At 44.5% G+C, this 20,561-nt stretch overlaps 1 protein-coding gene across 1 annotated transcript in view; it reads left to right on the top strand.

Moving 5' to 3' along the window:
• Positions 1-20,561, top strand: part of CASQ2 (calsequestrin 2) — a 63,683-nt gene that overhangs the window by 2,349 nt on the left and 40,773 nt on the right. The window lies entirely within an intron of this gene.

Below are 20,561 nucleotides of genomic sequence, written 5' to 3'. Positions count from 1 at the left end.
CTCATTTTCTCATCTATAAATATAGAAAAAACCATCATACAGGCCTAAGAGGTAATTATGTAACGATAATTAAGATTTAGTGAATGCTTACTGTTTACAGAGACGGTTCTAAGCACTTTGTATATGTTAGCTAGTTTAATCCTTACAGTATTTCTGTGACACAGGTACAGTTCCCATCCCCTTTTTACAGGGGGATACTGAGGCACAGAGAAGGTAAGTTGCCCAGGGTCACCCAACTAGTGCAGGCAAAGGTGGTCTTAGCCCCTGCACTGCAATATTGCTAGAACCAAATGAGACAGTGTTCAGTTAGCTGCTAGATACTCTGTTGAGGATCGCTTTGAGTCTGCCTTAGAGTTGCTCTGCCGCGGGCCCAGACCTGGTGAGGCCAGCTGTATCACACTCACGGTTGAGAAGCGCATAGCCCTGGAGGGAGGCACTACTTATGCAGATGCCCCGACCAGGCAGGAGACCATGCTCCCTTAGTGAGGATGGAAGTGGGGGGGTGGGAATGGAGGGAGGTTTTGGGGGTGTTGGGGGTACCTGTCAGGTGCAGGCTCTTTCTCAGAGTCCAGGACAAAACTGATTCCATGAATCCCATGGGTAGAAAGAGAGTGACTTAAGCCTCTACATTTTCTTCATAGTCAAAACAGTTATTTTGTCCTCTGAATTCCCTGGACCTGAGACCTGCATGAAGGGAAGTACGCTGCCTGTTCCAGTGCGGTGGCTTTAGGGGGATAAGAGGCAAGGACGCAGCCCCCAGCCAATGTCCACAGGAAGTGAGGTCTCAGCCATGGGTGGACAGTGCAGGGGACAGTTGGCTCCTCTCCTCCAGCCAGTTCAGGAAGGTGGCTTCTGGTATCTCTGTGTCGTAATTCGCCACAACCTAGTTCTCAGGGACACATACACAACGGAAACACAGATTTCATGGGACAATACTGATTATTATTTGGAGAAATACTTGGGTTTTTAACAAAATTCTTTTGTCTTCTGTTTTATTCTTTCTGTTCTAGTCTATTCTGTTTGTCTTCATTAAAAAAATATATATTGATTCCAACCTATTAAGTTGATTTCATTCTGCAGTTATGAGTTGCTATCCCCCAGTTGAAACACCTGAGACATCTTTAGGGATTAGGAGCTCATGACCTGTCATGTAAGGGCCACCCCATTCTGCTAAAAACCCAGAGGAACTATGGTCATGTGTATATTTTGCCCGCCGTTCTAAGGGATGACAAGAAAAATGACCCAGAAACATCCCCCTCCACAGGGTGAGCAGGTCACTCCCTGACTGAGGGTCTTGAATGCTGATCAATCAATTTGTCTGTTACTTAGAGGTTGGGTCTTGGGATAGATCCTGTGGACACAGGAAAATGAGACCCTCAGGTGGCTCTTGACCTATTATGGAAGAAGGGCAAATAAAAAACTATAGTGCAATGGGGTCACTGTTAAGAGTAGAGCAACTTAGAAGGTACTCCCAGAGCACAAAGAGCAAGGGCCCTGCTTCCCAGGAGAGACACGGAAGGTATAACAAGGAAGAACTGGTTTGTGACAACGAGGAAAATTTGCCAGGCCAATAAGCAAGGGCTGGGGGGGGGAACCGCAAGAGCAAGGATTCTGACAGCCCTCAGGGAACTTCCCACCCGATTTTCCTAAAATTTGCCCATGAGGGTCTCATTCCTTTAGGGGAAGATTTTTCTCCAAACACAGTTAAGCCCCTCGGAGAGTAGCAGTCGTTTAAAATGTTGCCAGTCACTTATACCTGCACCTGACCACGTTTGAGTCCTATGCGGGAACAGGGTTTGACAAGGGGGAAGAGGAGTAGGGAAAGAATAGAAAGTCACTAAAAGCTTGGGCAGAAAAAGGGCAAATTAAATGTCACCAGGTGACACCGAGCTCAAACTTCCTTCCAGTTTGGCCGGGGTCTGGCTCTGGAGGGCACCAGGGGCAGTGCGTGGTAGCTAGTTCTATAGAGAAGTTCTGTAGAGGCTGGCTGAATGGATGCCATGTTCGATGAAACGTTCTCTTTGAACACCATCTAGATTGTTCTGAACCTTTACTTCATAGCCGTGGCTTTGTAGTGACAGGACTCAGGCAGCTGGGAATCCCGATTCCTGGTTGGGCATTTTATCCACAAAATAGCACATGCTCACTTAGAAATGTTGGAATATATGGAAAAGGAAAAAGAAGGCAATAAAAGCATCCACCCAGAAAGCAACACGGTTCACGTTCTGATAGATTTCTCCCCCCATACTTTCTGTCTATATGTAAACGTACAGTTTTCAGTGGGTTTATACCAATTATACAGTTTTGTTTCCTGCTTTTTTCACTTCAGTACATTGTATTTCTGTGTCACGAAAGAGTTTAATATTCTTTTTTTTTTTTAAGAGTTTAATATTCTTGACAAACAATGTTAAGGCTGGCGGCCTAGCACTCCATGGTATGACCATGCATATTCTTAAGATAAGTTGTCCATTTGGGGATGCTGACACAATTTTCAGTTTTAAAAATCTTTGTCTGTTGAGGTTTTCATTGTAGTGTTAATGAAAAATTTTTGATTTTTAGCAAGATGGAATGTTCCCATAAAATTATCTGCCATTTATATTTCTTTCTCCCATGAATTATTTTTTGGTGCCTTTCCCCCATTTTCCTGTTGAGGTGTCAACACAATTATAAAGGGAGTTGCCATGCTGTATGCTGTTTCCTTCAGCTTCAGCCCAGACCATAACTGAGTTACACCACAGCAGCCAGATTCTGTTAGCCTCACCGGACTCAGGCACAGGAGGAGGACGTGCCCGGTGATTTTGATTCCCCCTTGTCCTTTTGTTTCTTGCTTCTACTTTTCCCTTGAAACTGCCGTGCAAGTTACTGCTGCTATCACGCGCTCTAGAAAGGGTGTCACAGAAAGTCCTCCAACATCACCCATCTGTCTTGGGTCGAAATACTTGAGAAGTGGTGCGCTCTAACATGGGCTTCCGAGTCAGGTAGACCTGGGGCCCCGTTCCCAAGGAAGATGCCCTTCTGCGTTCGGGCTCCATGTTGGTGACATGGAGACAGGGGTGGTGGCTTGGCAAGAGCACAGCTTCTGGCAAACAGGAAGTACTTCACAAATACCGGCAACTTGAGGGGCGCCTGGGTGGCGCAGTCGGTTAAGCGTCCGACTTCAGCCAGGTCACAATCTCGCGGTCCGTGAGTTCGAGCCCCGCGTCAGGCTCTGGGCTGATGGCTCAGAGCCTGGAGCCTGTTTCCGATTCTGCGTCTCCCTCTCTCTCTGCCCCTCCCCTGTTCATGCTCTGTCTCTCTCTGTCCCAAAAATAAATAAACGTTGAAAAAAAAAAACCCACAAATACCGGCAACTTGCAGTCCACACTCCACTCTTGAGTCACGATTTTAGACGGCCCCAGCCTAACCCTATCACTTCACAGACTGAGGACACCAGGCCACTTTCAGAGAGCTCGGGATTTATGACACGGTGCCATGTTGCTTTTTCGTAGGCAGCTAAGCCCCAGAGAGGACGAGTGGCTTGCCCATGATCATAGATTCTTGAAGCACCCCCTCCCCATGTTCAGTTCTCCCTCTGCTCTCCCGGGCTTTGCCAGGTCCGTGCCTGATGCACTAAGCCTCTTCACCAACACCGTTTATTAACTAGACCCCTTCCACATTTTCAGTCACAGTGCAGACACTCAGCCTACCGAGCCACCCAGGCACCCCTCATGTTCAAAGCTGATACTATTAAGTGTGTACAGGTGTTTTGTGGGCGCATGCAAACAGGCCAACCCATAACCGATATATATTTATTGGATTAGGTGAAGCCTTGGGGGATCTTCTCAGGCAAGTTACTGAGCGATTTGGAACATGAAAATAAGTATCGTGAATCCCTGAACAGAAATATTAATTCACCAAATACCCACTGCTCTTACCAGACTCTGAGTAACGTTAGCATGAATAAATGAACAAATGAGCCAGTGAACGAGTGATGAACGAGCTGTGCCTTCCTCATTGTGAACAGTGAAAACCGCTTCAGTTGCTGAGGGGGAGCTAGGTCCCTTAGGCAGTCCCTAGGACAGGCAGCCCAGGGTCCTGCAGGAACAGCCACACCATCCTGGTAGTTTCATGCCAGGTTGACTTGGTATTCCTGTTATTTTCAACAGGCCTCAGCTGGGGTGTGAGGTCCGAGGCTGCTCCTCTGTGTCCCCCTCTGGGGACCTTCTCTTCTTTCTGCTTATGGAAGTCCGACTTCCACTCACCACATGAAAGTTGCTGCCATCCGCATACAACCTGCCCAGTGGCTTTGCCCTGGGCCCTCTTAGATATTGATTGCAGGATGGTCACATAAAATTATTGGAAATGGCCTATCCACCAGGAAGAAGACAGCCTGTTGTTATGACCAATTTTCCAGGACTGGTAAGCAGATTATTTTCCAATAATTTTAGATGGTGACTCTGGCACAGATTATGCATGAGGCCCTGTGGGGCTGGGGGAGGCCGGTTCCACCATCTGTAGCAGAATCAAGGATCAGAATCCTGGGCCATGTCGGCCTCTGGGTTCTGCCACTATTTAAGCAAATCTCTTGCTGCTGCTGCTCTGACTCTACCAAGGTCCCTAACAGACCGAGCTCCCTTCTCTATTCAGAACCTAGTCTCCTAATCGATTTGCACATCGGTGAAATATCTTCGGCTGGGAGCACAACCTCTTCAGACCCGCCAGTGCGCCCAGTGTCATTGACGTGACTCTCGTGTGCGCTTTCTGAGCATGGCCGTCCCCTTATATCTGACCTCAGTTGAGGGAGCCATGCTCAGGAAAAGCAGACAACTGGAGTTCAGAGTGCCGAAATTCCCTGACACTTGCTTTTGGATCCAGGGCAAGTCACAGATGAGCCCCGCATTTTGCTCCTCTGCTAAACCAGTCGCGTAGTTTCTATCAGTGAATGAGAAGACTTCAATGAAAGCAGGTGAATGGAAATTTCTCATAACATTATAAGAAGCTGTACACGTATCAGGTATTATTATTTGGTTATGCTGATTACTGTTTAGGAGGTTCATCTATGTAGGATGCCTAATTGAGGGTCTGAAATATATACCCAGTGCTTATCAACTGCTAATTCTCTTCACCTGTTGCTCGAAATTTAGACCGTGTTCTTGGCCGGTTGCAATAGGTCTCAACCTTGGCTGCATATTGGAATCACCACAGAATTGTTAAAAACACTGGTGCCTGGGTCTTCTCCCCCCAGATCCTGATTTCATTGATGATGAGGTAAGAGATGATATCTATGTACTACAGAATTTAAAAGCTCCCTGGGTGATTCTCGCGTGCAGCCAAGTTTACAGGCACTTGAGACTTGATGCTCAAAATGTAGAACCCAGAGCAGTTCCAGTGACATCACCTGGGTGCTGGTCCCATTTAAATGGCATTTCCCAAGTGATTCATAGGCATGTTAAAGTTTCCAAAGCATAGTACTGGCCTCTTGGGTTAGAGAAATTTTCTAGATGACCAGAATCGTGTTGTAATTGCTTGACCCTTTGTCTCTTGCCTCTCTCCAGTGCTATTGGACCAGTTAGCACACCTCTGGTTTGAACTGCTGGGATAAGTTGGTTACTGGGGCTGTAGGGATTCAAATCTGCTCTGGATCTCACCCAACCCTCCCAATGCACTCCCACTGTCCTCTCTGACAGTGATTCACACTTTGGACCTCCTTAAAAGGGGATGACTGGGCTCATGGGAAGCCTTACCCTACCTGAGAGGTTTCCCTTTGAGTTACAGGGTTTTCTAAGGTCAGATCAGAAAGTAATCTTCAGTCAGGGTCCAGCATTTACCTTCAGAAAGACGAAAAACATCTATTGGGCTGCTGTGTTGCATTGCCCTTTTCTGCCAAGAAATGACAAATCAGAGAACCCTAGAGAATAGGGGATACTAAGGTGTTACCATGTTTAACAGGAAACTATGAGAAAACTGGTTACAGCAAACTCGTGAGTGTTCTATAATGTGAAACTTAGCCCATGGCTCCCCAAAGAGAAACATTCACCCTTTCATTGATCCATCAAATATTCATACCCGCTTCCTTACAAAATGCAGATGGCATGGCCCCTTACAGTTAAGGAGATGTTCTTTCATTAATGCTAAGAACTCACCTTCAAAGAACTTTAGTTCTTTGCTTAAATGGCATCTTATGAAAGAAGTTATTTCCCTGACCTCCTACACAGATCACTCTCTGAGCACTCCTTTTGACCTGTCTTCCCTACTCTGTCTTTTCTCCATAGAGCTTGGCTGGCACGGTGCCCGTTGTGTGACGCCCTTAGAGAATGTAAAATCCACAAAGGCAGAGGCAAAATGTTCTCTTCATTGCTGTATGCCAGCACCTACATTAGCATCTGACTCATGGTGGGCACTCAGTGGTGTTTGTTGAGTGAATGTTAAGTGAACAGAAGAGAAGGAGGAGAAAGGAGATAACACTTGTTATGAATTTACCGTGAAGCGTACCCAGTATGGGCGCTTTATATATGTTACTTTACTTAACGCTTAACAACATTTGTTCACATCATGTGCAAAGAACTGATCCTGAAAGTAGACTGCCCAAGGTCACAAAGCTAAAAAATGGCAGAGCATGTATCAGGATTTGAATTCATGTCTGTTTGGTTCCAAATGACATGTTCCTTCCTCTAAACCAAGGAATAGCTGAAAGGGATTGCTTTGTGTTTGTAAGCAAGGCCAACTTAAAAAGGGACAAGAGTCTTTAGCTTGTATTCTGGATTCTCACCCATGCTTGAGCAACATTTAATTGTACAATTGGATTATGTTGAACCAAAATGACCAGTGTGAGCAAATGGGCTAATGCTTAGCACCTACTTGGGATTTAATAAAAATCCAGAAAACACTGGATGGATGGATGGATGGATGGATGGATGGATGGATGGAAAGAGAGGGAAAGGCAAGCAATTATAAATGTGTTGCCTATATTGAAAATATATTTGTCCTTGATCTCTTTTTAACATTAAATTTATTCCAAAAAAGCATTGAGTGGAATAGTATAAAATTAGGTTGACTCTGTCAGATTCAGGGACCTGTTTGTCATCTTTGCTTAATCCCACTGACATAGGGGTAAAACTGATTTTTTTTTAAACCATGGGACTCTCAGTCCCAACTATATATCCAGCATGGGCAGAAACTTCTGGGCTCTGTGAGGCTGACCCTGCCTTCAAACCTATTTAGCACTGGCAAATGTCCCCATGATTGCATTCCTAAACCCCAGGAGAGGAAGGCAAAATTAAGTTGCTGGAGTCGAGTAAATCTACAGATGGAATGATGTGGGAACTGTGGGCAGAGAATAGCAACACACACAGGATTCAGGTATTTCTTCCAACTGTTCACTGCCCAAAAATGGCATTCTCCAAACTTGCACCTGCTGCCCTCTGTAAAACTGGATGAGGTCAGGCTTATTTTGGTTTGGCTTTGGGAACGAACCCTCACATAAAGCCAGTCCTCTCTCCCACGATGTATAACCATGCCCACTCTTAAATTGCAGATCTCCTTAGAGCCCAAGTGCCGCCCAAATATTTGATGAGAGTTTGCTGTGCACTTCCCAGGGGCAGATGTTGGAAAGACAGAAGTGCTATTATAAGATCATGGCTTGAGTTGACGACAGTGAAATTCTTCCTTCATATAGAGATGGAATAGAGATTCACAAAATGGAAAACACACTGTTGACTCAGAACTTCTAAACCACTGGAAGTTTCTTCTCTATGTTACTCAAGTCTGGCCATCAAATCCCTTAGGTAGACCTTCTCCCAAAGTTAAACATGTTTAAATGGAGACGTGAGATACCATGAAAGTCACCACTATAAAACTATCATAAGATAAAGCAGTAAAATAAAAAGTCAAAAATAAAATGTTTCAGAATCACTCAGTTTTTCTTTAAAAGCAGCAGCCCCACTCTCCTGTAGTTTGAGTCTCAGTGGTTGGTGTGGAGGATTTTTGTATAATTGACAGCTCGGCCTTAGCATCTAAAATGACTTCTTCCACCAAGAAAGCCAGCCGTCCAGAGTACTGAGTCTGTACAAAAAAGCCTCAGAGGCTCCCTCTTCTGAAAACTGGATGTGATTTTATCCAGATAAGCCATTTCTGTTTGGACAGCCATGCAGGAAGATGGCCAGTGCGCCATCTTGCAGCGTGCTGGGCTGGGCCGGCCAGACCCGCTTCTGAGTGCCCGCAGAGCCTGTTCCAGGAGTGCCTGCCTGCTGCCCGGTGCCCCACGCCAGACCGGCCTCTCCTCACCATCTGCTGTGTGCTGGGCATGGAGGCGGGCCAGGCGAGCCAACAGGTACTCCCTCACATGCTCACCTGCCTGTACCTCAAGGCCAAGTTGGCTCAGGACACCAAACGGATCTGACCACACTCACCCGATTTATTTATGAAGACAATGAGAGCATCCCCAGACTCAAAGAAAAAAGTGGACACAACACATAAACGGGAGCCCTCAATATCCCCTGGCAGAGAAGCACACAGCTCGGAGTTAGACCCACCTGGTTGGAGTCCTTGCACTAGTCACTTCACTCCTCCAGCCTTCCTTTGTAAAATTAGAAACCACAATACCTTCAGCACAGAGCTCTTACAAAGAGAAACAAGGGGATGTGTAAGGCGACTGGCACATGTTTGGCGCACAACAAAGGGCTGTTCTTGAAACTATTGGGTACGTGAGAGCATATTGCTGTCCCCACGCTTTGGATATCCATGCTATTTGTTGTCATTAGCAGATGCTAGCAGAACAGACACTGGTCAGACATTTGATACGGTTCAGCCAGGCAGCAACAGGCTTCTCTTCTGCTTTTCACCACGCGCTCTGGGAGCGACAAGTCAAAGAGCTCCTGGTCTGCTCATTGTTTTATCTTTAGGAAGAAGCTTCTCCGTCAGCTGAAGCACCTCTTGCATTGTGTGTGTGTTTGTTTGTTTTGGGATGAGGTGCACCAAACTATGGAAGTTTTAGTTAGAAAACGGCTGGTCTCTGGGGCCCCATTGGTTGAGCGTCCAACTTCAGCTCAGGTCATGATCTCATGGCTCATGAGTTCGAGCCCTGCGTCAGGCTCTGTGATGACAGCTCAGAGCCTGGAGCCTGCTTCAGATTCTTGTCTCCCTCTCTCTCTGTCCCCCACCTCTTGTGCTTGTGCTCTCTCTCTCTCTCAAACATAAATAAAAACGTTAAAAAAATTTTAAAAAGAAAAGGGCTGGTGTCTCTTTGGCTTCCAGAACATAGTGACTACTTTGTGGGACTCCCTTCTAAGGCAGGCTGAGGAGGGAGCTACCAGAAGAGGTCAGGTCCGGGACTGCCAGATGTCATTTTCACAGCCTCTGGGGCACAACAGAACCCCACTGAGAACAAGGTTAAAGGGCGCGGCCTGGTCCCATGTCAGTCAAAGCCATTTTTTTTTAAAAATTCCATTGCAGCAATGTTTTTAGTGTGAAAAGGAAAAAACCTGGCCTTTCTCATTCAGTCTGTATGGACATCGCAAGATACTATGTGATAAAAGATTGTGATTATAGGTTAGAGGCCATTGTAAGCCGTGGTTCTCAACGTGTGGGCTTGGGACCAGCAGCATCAGCGTCACCAGGGATGCATTTCTCGTCATGAATGCAAGTGCGTGTCACAAATCCCACCCCAGACCTGATGAGTCAAAAACTCTGAGGTGGGCCCAGGAAATCTGTGTTTTCACGAGACCTTCCTCCAAGTAATGCTGATGTGGGCTCGGATTCACTAACTACCAGCTCAATGTCATGGTGTTGCCCCAGGTGACTTTAGAGGGAACAAACCTTCCTTAAGCACTTGCTCCCATGTAACCTCTACAAGAATGAGATCTCATCTGTAGACTAGAAAGTTGAGATGGGAGAAGTTGTGACCTGCTCAGAGTCTCACAGCTGATGACTGGAGCCTGGGTTTCTCTAAGACCCAGGTGCAGGAGTAGAATGTAATGGGTGAGAGCCGGGCCTCCGGAGCCACGGTGTCAGGTTGGGAACCCAGCTATGTTACTTAAGCACTGTGTGGCCTTAGGCAAGTTGTTTGACCTCTCTATGCCTCCATTTCCTCATCTGCAAACTTCTACTCTTATGTGGCTTTGGGGAAGATTCAATAAGATAATTCATGCAAGGCCTTGGAGCATAGAACAAACACCCAATGGGTGATACTTTTATTATAGTTGCTATACTGCTCTCAACATGGTAGAGCGTAAAACACACAGCCTTGGCCCTTGGGTTTCTTCCCTGGCATTGAGCAAAGTGAGAGCCTCACAGTGCCAATAAAACAGTCAACAGCCTCCCTCTTACCCCAATAATCAGAGGCCACCCATTCTAGCCCCAACAGGCCCCAATATTTACTTCACTCTCATAAAATAGCTGTTCCATTCCCTTGCCTGCCCCCCGCGTGGAGACATCACGTGCAATGCCCAGCTATACATAGCCCGGGCCTCATTTGAGGGTGGTGGAAAGTGACAGGAGATTACCGGGGATAAACATCAGCTCTCCGGTTTCAAGGGAGGACACACAGTTGTTGAATTGCTTGACACGTTGCCAGATGGTATCAGGGACAGTGGGTGAAAACAGTTTGCTTCTTGGCTTACATGGGAAGAACAGGATTGCAGCCAGGGTATTTTTAATGACTGGCCTGAGGGACGTTCACTTGGAGCAAAGATCAGTGATACTTTTCCCCAGGCTCCTCAGTCCTCCCTTTTCTTCGAATTCTTGACTTTGCATAAGGTATCCCCCACACACACTCAGTTCCCTTTAATGGAGCCACTGTCTTTCCTCTGTTACCCCATGCCTTCCCCACCTTCCCTCTGACCATGAAATGCAGTATGAATGTAGCTTTCTTCAATCTGTCCCTGGAGTTGAGGCATGCCACAAAGGGACTGGACTTGGAGGGACAAATATGGGGCCCTGGTGTTCCACATATGCTGTCCTGAGGCCCACGGGACATACCCCACACGACGTGCCCCCCAGTGCTGCTGTGCCACTCTCTCCTACCTTTCATGGGCAAATTTCTTAAACAAGTGATCCACACCTGCTCTAACATGTCCTTGCCACCCACTCAAATGCTTAACTCCCAGTGCTTTGGCTCCTGGCCCAGCTCTTCTCTAAAAGGTCACCAGTGACTTACCAGTCCTGATAGGAGACCTCATGGTGGTCCTACTGTCCGTGACTCCTCCCTGCAATATTCGAACCGACCATCTGCTTCTTCTCAAGCCACTCTCCTCTCATGACTTTGGAGTCACTATGCTCCCTGTCTTCTCTGATTTCTGCCCCCCACTCCTCTCCACCTCCAGAGCGGGCTCCTCTCTCTTCCTGCTCTTGCCTCCTATGAGGTGGTCAGTCTTTGACCCTGTGGTTTCCTTACCCACTGTTGTCCCTGAAGATGCCACCCACCCTTAAACTTCCACCTCTCACCTCCACCACTCCATTTGGGCCCTCTCCCCCTGAGCGCCAGCTTGGCACCTCAAGCTCTTGGCTGGACTTTGCCATGAACACATTGCATCTAAATCCAAGCTGAGAACCCTGCCTCCGGTTCTGGCATGCCCTCCTGATGCCATTGTTTTGTCCTTCACCCCGTTCCCTGGCTGGAGACCCTGGAGTCATCTTGCCTCCTCTTTTTGTGTGGTCTCCCTCCCTTCTCTCTCCAAAGCCATGGAAGAGTGGCCAGTCTGATGGACTCTTCGCTTGTGGCATCACCACTCCATCCACTGCTGCTGCCTCAGTCTGAGATCAGTCATCTCCCATGCAGACAATGGCATCAGTCTCTCAGCTGGTCACCTTTCCTTTCCACTCTTCTTTCTGTCTGTCCGGGCTATGCCCTCAAATCAACCCTCCTCAAGCTCAAACTAGCCATATTGTTCTCTTACCCAAACACCCCCAACTCAGAACTGCTCGTCCTAATATTCACATCCTTTACACTCTTTCTCTCATGTACCTTAAATACACCACTCCATTCAGTGCCCTCAAATAAGCTTTCTGTTCAAGTAAGTCAGCCTCTTCTACACTCACTCTGCACGTCTGCATCTCCAAACCTCCACTTCTGCCATTTTGTCTTCCTGAGATGCCCTCGCTGCTCTCCTCTGCCTATCCACACACTCCTCCTTGTTCAAAGTCTAGTGGGCCTCTCCTTTTCCAAGCAGCCTCCTCTTTCATTCATTCATTTACTTTAAAAACAAATGGTGTTTTTATCTACTAAAAGGTAGAGATGTAGTTCCAGCTCTTCTGATATTTCAAGGAAAGTCAGAAATTTCCTTATGAAATTTCCATATGAAAGTGCCTGATTTAGAAATTTGTGCACCATATTGTAAAGATGGTACCTACCATAGCCCCTTAAAATTGCAATTTATAGGTTACTTCATGTGCAATATGGATGTGAAATAGTAACATTGAATGTGCGGATACAAAAGAGAGTAACCATTCTACTTTTCAGAACAGATTTTGGCTGTATAAATAGATTTTCCTGAAAATCAGGAGTTGAGTGTGATATCCTATGAATTTGGGATTTAAATGATAGGCGAAAAGTATGGCAGTGTTTATCATATCTTCATTTTACAGATGAATTCAGTAATATAACACTTCCATCAGTTAATGTAACCAGATGACTTCAGTATATCTTATTTTTGTTTTATGAAAATATTCAATGAAACAATTATTATTAAGATATAACTGCCATATAACATTGTATTTGATTTAGGTATACAATATAATGGTTTGATACATGTATATATTGTGAAACGATCACCATGGTAAGTTTAGTTAACACATCCATCACCACAAATAGTTGCTAATTTTTTCCTTGTGAGAACTTTTCCGATCTATTCTCTTAGCAACTTTCAGACATACAATACAGTATTGTATACATATAGTTATATATATATATATATACAATACAGTATTATATATAATATAAACATAGATAATATGTATGTAAATATGTATTATATATATATATATACATATATATATATATATGTATATATATATATAAAACTATACCCATTATGCTCTATATTACACCCCCAGGACTTATTTGTCTTATTAGTGGACATTTGTACCTTTTGACCCCCTTCATTCATTTCACCCACCCCCTTCCCTGCCACCCCACCTCTGGCAACTACCCATCTGTTCTCTGTATCTATGAGTTCAGTTTTGTTTTTTGTTTTGTTTTGTTTTTGGATTCTACATTTAGATGAGATCATACCAAAAGCAAGGAACTAACGTTTTTTGAGATCCATTCTGGTCAGGTACTATACTGAGGAGAGTATGGGGAGAAAAGCAGAGGTGGACAGAGAGCTGACAGGCTATCAAATGAGTAGGTATAGACGAATGATTGTGTAGGTTGAGGTATGCTTATGAACTGAGAAAGAGGTATGAAGGAGAAGCCCAGGCTTCCTTGGACAAGAGTACAGAAGGCACCCAATTCAGACTGGGGGTCAGGGGATGCCTTTTGAGAAACTGACATTTACGTGTAGACTTCAAGGATAGTAGAAGTTGATAGGGGTGCCCGGCGGCTCAGTTGGTTAAGTGCCCGTCTTCAGCTCAGGTTGTAATCTCTCAGTTCATGGGTTTGAGCCCCGCATCAGGGCTCTGTGCTGACAGCTCGGAGCCTGGAGCCTGCTTCGGATTCCGTGTCTCCCTCTCTCTCTGCCCCTGCCTCTCTCTCTCTCTCTCAAAAATAAATAAAACATTAAAAAAAAAATAAAAACAAAAAGAATTTTTTAAAAAAGGCTAGTAAGAGTTGGTGAAATATGAAGGAAAGGCTCTTCTTGGAAGAGGGGTGGGGGCGTGGAAGCAGGGCACATTCCGTGCCTTTGTGTGACTAGAACCAGGCATTTCTGGCAGACAGCTGCGGCCGGTGCCCAGCCTTGGGCGTGGGGACACAGCTGAACGAGGATACCCTGTATAAAGACCTCCTGAGGCAGGAGACAGCTTGACGTTTTGAGGAACTGAAGAAGAGGGTATTAAGTGAGAGGCTGAGTGGCCCCAAATGAGGTTGCAGAGGCAGGCAGGGCAAACTGGGCAGGGCCCTGTTGGCCACGTTAGGGATTTGAGAGTTCATTCTGAGTGTGTGGAAGGTAAATCCACGCTGCTTATCACAGCCCCCACTAGGCTCTGCATGGTTTGACGTCCTTGCTCACAAGCTCTAAGTCTCCATAACCCTTGTTTTCTTTAGTACCTACCAGGTAATTTTTCATTAGCTTCTCCCTTAATGAAATCACACGGCCCTTGATGCTCTAACGTGTCTTACACACTTTGGTTTAGCACGTACCTTGATCATAGCAGGTCCTCAATTCATAGTTCTTGCTTTCTTTCCATTCCAGTCCATTCGGCTTTGATCCTTTGGAATTGGCACAAGGTCCAGAACCTTATCCAGCTGTCATAATATTAAGAACAAAATATAACATTTATTTGGCACTTACCGCATGCCCAAAGCTGTGTCAACAACTTTGCATGCATTATCTCATGTAATCTTTACAACAGCCTTGTGAAATAGGCTGTAATCATCCATATTTTATAGCAGAGTCACAGCACGTAGGGCCAAGTCAGGAATCCAGGTCGCTGATGCCAAGTGCTGTATTCTTAATGACTGGGATAAACTATTTAAAGAAGAGACTCATTAATTCATTTAAAGATGAGATCTACTTTGATTCCATCGATACAGAGGTAACACTGGTGTAATAAATATCTATACAATGCAATATAAAGTTAGAGAGAAAGGGTATACTATCATATATGCTTATTTACACTGAATTGTGCATATTATTTAGTACAACTTTTTTTTTTATGAAGTTAGTTTTGTACTCAAAAGAATCATCTGGGGTGTCTGCACGGTTCAGTCAGTTAAGCGTCTGACTCTTGATCTCAGCTCAGGTCTTGATATCAGGGTCGAGTTTGAGCCCCGTGTTGGACTCTGTGCTGGGTGTGAAGCCAACTTAAAAAAATAAAAAAATAAAAAAATAATAAAATTAAATTTAAAAAAATAGAATCATCTGTGGTCAAAGCAAATCCTAATGTTTCTGGAAAGAATAAGCATTACACCAGTGCCCAGGACTGCATATGCCAACCAATAAGAGATGACCCCAGTCTCTAGGACAGACGACAGAGAAGTAACCAACCAACCAAACTAACAAAACCAGTAGGGGAAAGATGATAAGTCAACAGGAGAAAATTGCAGTCAGATGGGATGAGAGTATTCCAGTTTTCTTGGAATTTAGGAGACATATTGACTCTATTTTTTTCTCTTCCTCATGTTTGTAACTCTTAATCACTGTAATTAGTGACAATTGCCTCTTCCCACTTTGGCTCAGAAGTCCTTTGAACTTACGAAGTGCATGGGCCCATCCATCCATTCATCCAAAGCATGCCGAGTATCTCTAAGGAGCTAGATGAGAGACCCAAGGCACAAAATGGGGTCCTTCCCCTTAGGGAGGAGAGATGGACAAAACAGAAGAGACTTAGACATGACTCTGACTGCAAAATAAGTGTCAGAGAGCCACGCCCCTGCCATGGGCTATTGGAATTCACAGAAAGGAGGCTGGAGTGAAAGATGAGCCTGGAGCTGGCTTTACAGCCAGGGGCGCCAAGGCTGGCAGCAGCTGAGAGAGCGCAGTGAGCTGGGCTGCGGGAGAGTGGGGAAAGGAACATATGAGCTGGAGATTTAGGATCGGAGCAAGGGCGACGCAAGATGTTGCCAAGTGCGAGAGGCAAACGATGTCCAGCCAGCCCCCATCAGCCTGGCAGGGATTCTCGGTCCTGGGGAGACTGGGTCATGTCAGGACTCAGCCCAGGGGGGCCCGGACTTTCACCACAGACGTTCTCCCCCAACCCAGTTTCACTGCTCTCTCTTGGGTTGCTGCCAGCCCCGGCCACCCTTGGCTCAGCCCATGAGGGGTGCTTGCGAGGGTTGATGGGAGCGATGACAGAGCTCAAGTGGGCAGGCTTTGGGCCTAATCAGGGTGGGAGGCGAGAGTGACAGACACTGTCGGGACTGTGCCAAGGAAGAGGTGGGCAGGTCTCAGCTAGCACGGGTTTCTGGCCCATCTGTGAGTGCCGGCTCTGTCCATCCATCCGATCCTAGGACAGTGACCGGCTATGCTTAGTTAAACAGGAAACCCAAGAAACAGAACTCAGCTTATCTGAGATAGCACCTCTCACTCATATAGGTTCAAAAGTCACATATAAATATCAATAAAGTAATTGGAGGCCATGCTTTTCATGCCTGGGTTTTTGCATCGGCCTAAAACCCAACAAAACATGGTGGCATATACCTAGGAGAGGTCAGTTAAAACTTCTGTTTCATTCTCATAGTTAATCTCTTATATTCTTACTATTATTAATATGTCTCTCCTATGCCTGAGGTAGAGGGGTCAACAGAGCCACACGTGGGCCTGAGGGTCACAGGTGAAAAAAAATTACACCGTATCACTTTTGGATCAACTGACAATCATTTATAGCAGTGCTTTCTAGAGAGTAGTATGAAATCTGCTGTGTCAGAATCATGAGATGTGGTAGTGTGGCTTGTAAAAATGTAAATTTCTGAGCCCCACCCAACTCTGTTCTCTACTTTCTGGTGCTGAGGCTCAGGAAGCCCCATTTTAACTGGTGATTTAAATGCATGCATACTTTAAGAGCCACTGCTAACGGCTCCTGCGGTAGGAGTAGGGAAACTTAATAGTATCATTATTAACTTTGCATGATAGACAAGGGGGCATTTAAATCAACATTTTGATGGCACTAAGTAGGACAGAGTGGCTTATAATGAAAACCAGAAAACTCTTTCAAAAACGACCTGGTCTAATGAATTGAATGCAATAGGCTAAAGCCAAGTGACTTTCCAGAAATATTAGCCTGTTTAAGTATTGCAGGAAAGCTCAAGATGAGTCATAACATAAACACTGATAATGATGTCTTTCATCCAAAGCCTGCTTTCCCTATTCTCAGCCAAAATCCAAGAAAGGAGAGAAAACTGCCCTCGGGGCAGGTGGTGCCATTTGTTGTCTGCCCCTCCACCCCTGGTCACCAGGGACACTCCACAGAGCAGGTTCTGTGCTTCCCACCAATATCCTTAGCTTTAAAGGAACAGAAGTAGTTAGCAGCAGAGAGAAAGAAAGAAAATGGCAAGGAAGAGTGAAGAGGCAAAGAAAGCCCTCAAACAAGTTATAAGAGGAAAGGAAATCCAAGGGAAAAGACAGAGATGCCGGGAAAAATGAAGGCAGATGCAGGAATGAAGAGAAAATGAGAGAAGCAACCACAGAAGAAGAAGTAGAGGGATTTACAGCACAAACTGCAGAGCCAAATAGATCCAGGATCACTCCACAGAGAAAACAGGAAATACTAAAGGGATGTGCACAAAGGGGCAGAACTGCAAAATGTGTGCAGCAAAAACTGATAGAACGGAAAGGAAAAGTAGACCAAGTCCTAAGATTGAGAACAAGGCGTAGATGTCTGCTTTTGCCACTTTTATTGAACATAATGCCGGAAGCTCTTGTCAGTGCCATAAGGAAACCCAAAAAAAGAAAGGCATACAGATATGGGGAAAAAATTGTCCCTCTTTGTGAATGACGTGATTGTCTACATAGAAAAATCCAAAAGAATCTGCAAAGAACAAAACAAAAACCTCTTAGCATTAATCACAATTCAGCAGGGTTGCAAGATACAAGATAAACATAGAAAAAGCAATTATATACCTATTTACCATCAATAAGCACATGACCACCAAAATTTAAAATGCTATTAATAATCACTCAAAACATTTAAATAATTAGGTATAAATCTAACAAGACATGCATACATCTTGTGTGCTAAAAATTACACAATGCAGATGAGAGAAGCCAAAGCAGATCTAAATAAATGGAGAGGCATACCATATTCCTGAGTTGGAGGACAACATAGTAAATATGTCACTTCTTCCCATGTTAATACACAGATTTATTTTTTTAATTTTTTTTAAATGTTTATTTATTTTTGAGACAGAGAGAGACAGAGCATGAATGGGGGGAGGGGTAGAGAGAGAGGGAGACACAGAATCGGAAGCAGGCTCCAGGCTCTGAGCCATCAGCCCAGAGCCTGACACGGGGCTCGAACTCACAAACCGTAAGATCGTGACCTGAGCTGAAGTCAGACACTCAACCGACTGAGCCACCCAGGTGCCCCTGATACACAGATTTAAAGATTCAATGCAGGGGCACCTGGATAGCTCAATGGGTTAAGCATCTGACTTCAGCTCACGTCATGATCTTGCGGTTTGTGAGTTTGAGCCCCATGTGAGGCTCTGTGCTGACAGCTTAGAGCCTAGAGCCTGCCTCAGATTCTGTGCCTCCCTCTCTCTCTCTGCCCTTCTCCTGCTCATGCTCTGTCTCTCTCTCAAAAATAAACATTAAAAAAAAAAGGTTCAATGAAAATCCTAGAAATATTTTTTTTATAATTAATAATTATTAATTTTATAATTAGAGACAAGATTATTCTAAAGTTTATATGGAAATGCAAAGGAACTAAACTAGCTAAAACAATTTTGAAAAAGAAGAATCATGTGGGAAGAGGCAATCTACTCACCTTCAGAAGCTATTATATAGTTACCGTAATCAAGGCCAGGTGATATTGACAGACATATGAGAGAAAACAGCAATAGATCCACATAATTGTGTCAAATGATCTGTGACAAAGGTGTAAAAGCAATTCAATGGGGGAGAGATGGCCTTTTCAACAATGGTGCTGGCCAAAAAACAAAAAAGAACAAGATAAATCTCACACGTTACTGAAATGTAGCTCAGAATGGTTCATGAACCCAAAAGTAAAATTAAAACTATAAAATGTTTAGAAAAGGAATTAGGAGAAAATGTCAGGATATAGGGCTAGACAAAGAGTTCTTAGACTTAACACCAAAGGCACAATCCATAAATGGAGAAACCGATAAATTGGACTTCATCAAAATTGAAATGTTTTCTTCTGTGAAGGACCCTATCAAGAGGATAAAAAGATAAGCTACAGAGTGGGAGAAATGTTTGTAAACCACATCTCTGAAAAAGGACTAATATTAAAAGAGCTCTCAAAACTCAACAATCAAAAACAACCTGTTTAGTAAATAAGCCGAGACATGAATAAGGATTTCATGGAGAACGACATATAGATGTCAACTAAGCACATGAAAAAAGTGTTCAGCCTCATTAGACATTAGGGAAATGCAAATTAAAGCCATAACAAAATATCACTACACGTCTGTAAAAATGGGTAAAATTAAAAATAGTGACAACTCCAAATTCTGGCAAGGAGGTGGAAGAATGAGACAGCTCATCACTGCGTTGCTGGTGGGAATGTCATGTGGTACAGCTACTCAGGAAAACACTTCGGCAGTTTCTTTAAACATTAAGCATGCAGTTGCTACACCCAGAAACCACACTCCTGAGCATATATCCTAGAGTAATGAAAACCAACCTTCACAAAAAGCCTGTACGTTAATGTTTATAGCAACTTTATTCATTATAGCCCCAAACTTTAAACAACCCAGATGTCCTTCAATGGATGAATAATTGACCAACTGTAATACTTCTATACCATGTAAATACTACTCAGCACATAAAAAACAAATGACCTTTTGATATACATAAGCATCTGGATGAATCTCCAGAGAAATATGATGAGTTAAAGAAACTACTCCCAAAAGGCTACATACTATGTGATTGAACTTAGGTAACATTCTTCAAATGAAAAGGTTGTAGAAATCTTTTTAGGGAGGGGATGAGTTTGGGAGAAAGAGGATGTGACTATAAAGGGATAACATGAGGGGTCCTTGTGGTTATGGAAATGTTCTGTATCTTGACTACATTAAAGCCAATGTCTAGTTTGTGATATTGCACTATCGTTTTGCAAGATGTTACTTTGGGGGAACCTGGGTAAAAGGTGCAAGGGATCTCTGTATCATTTCTTAGAATTGCACATTAATCTATAATTACCTTTTTTAAAAAGTTTAAAGAAAGGGGTGTCTGGGTGGCTCAGTCGGTTGAGCATCCGGTTCTTTTTTTTTTCTTTTAAGTTTTTTTTTAACGTTTATTTATTTTTGAGAGAAAGAGACAGAGCACGAAGGGGGGAGGGACAAAGAGAGAGGGAGACACCAAATCGGAAGCAGGCTCCAGAGCCGGATGCGGGGCTAGAACTCACGAACCCGTGAGATCATGACCTGACCCGAAGTCAGACATTCAACCGACTGAGCCACCCAGGCGTCCCTGAGCATCCGGTTCTTGATTGTGGCTCAAGTCATGATCTCACGGTTCATGAGATCGAGCCCCATGTGGGGGCTCTGTGCTGACAGCATGGAGTCTGCTTGGGATTCTCTCTCTCCCCCTTTCCCTGCCCCCTTCTGGCTCTCACTCTCTGTCTCAAAATAAATACATAAACATTTTTTTTAATTTAAAGAAAAGTGACATTAATGTTTCATGATCTCTCTAGTATCTCCTTCACTGTTTCTATTTAAGCTTCCATTCACCAGATGGCAGGACATAGATCTCTGTCAGTTGAGGGTTTCCCTGCTTCCTTAAATCTGAGTTTCAGGAAGATTCACATGA

Source organism: Prionailurus bengalensis, chromosome C1 (assembly GCF_016509475.1).
Source record: "Prionailurus bengalensis isolate Pbe53 chromosome C1, Fcat_Pben_1.1_paternal_pri, whole genome shotgun sequence".
Lineage (NCBI taxonomy): Eukaryota > Metazoa > Chordata > Mammalia > Carnivora > Felidae > Prionailurus > Prionailurus bengalensis.
Note: the sequence above shows the minus strand (reverse complement) of the source record. Positions and strands in the feature narration are given on the sequence as shown.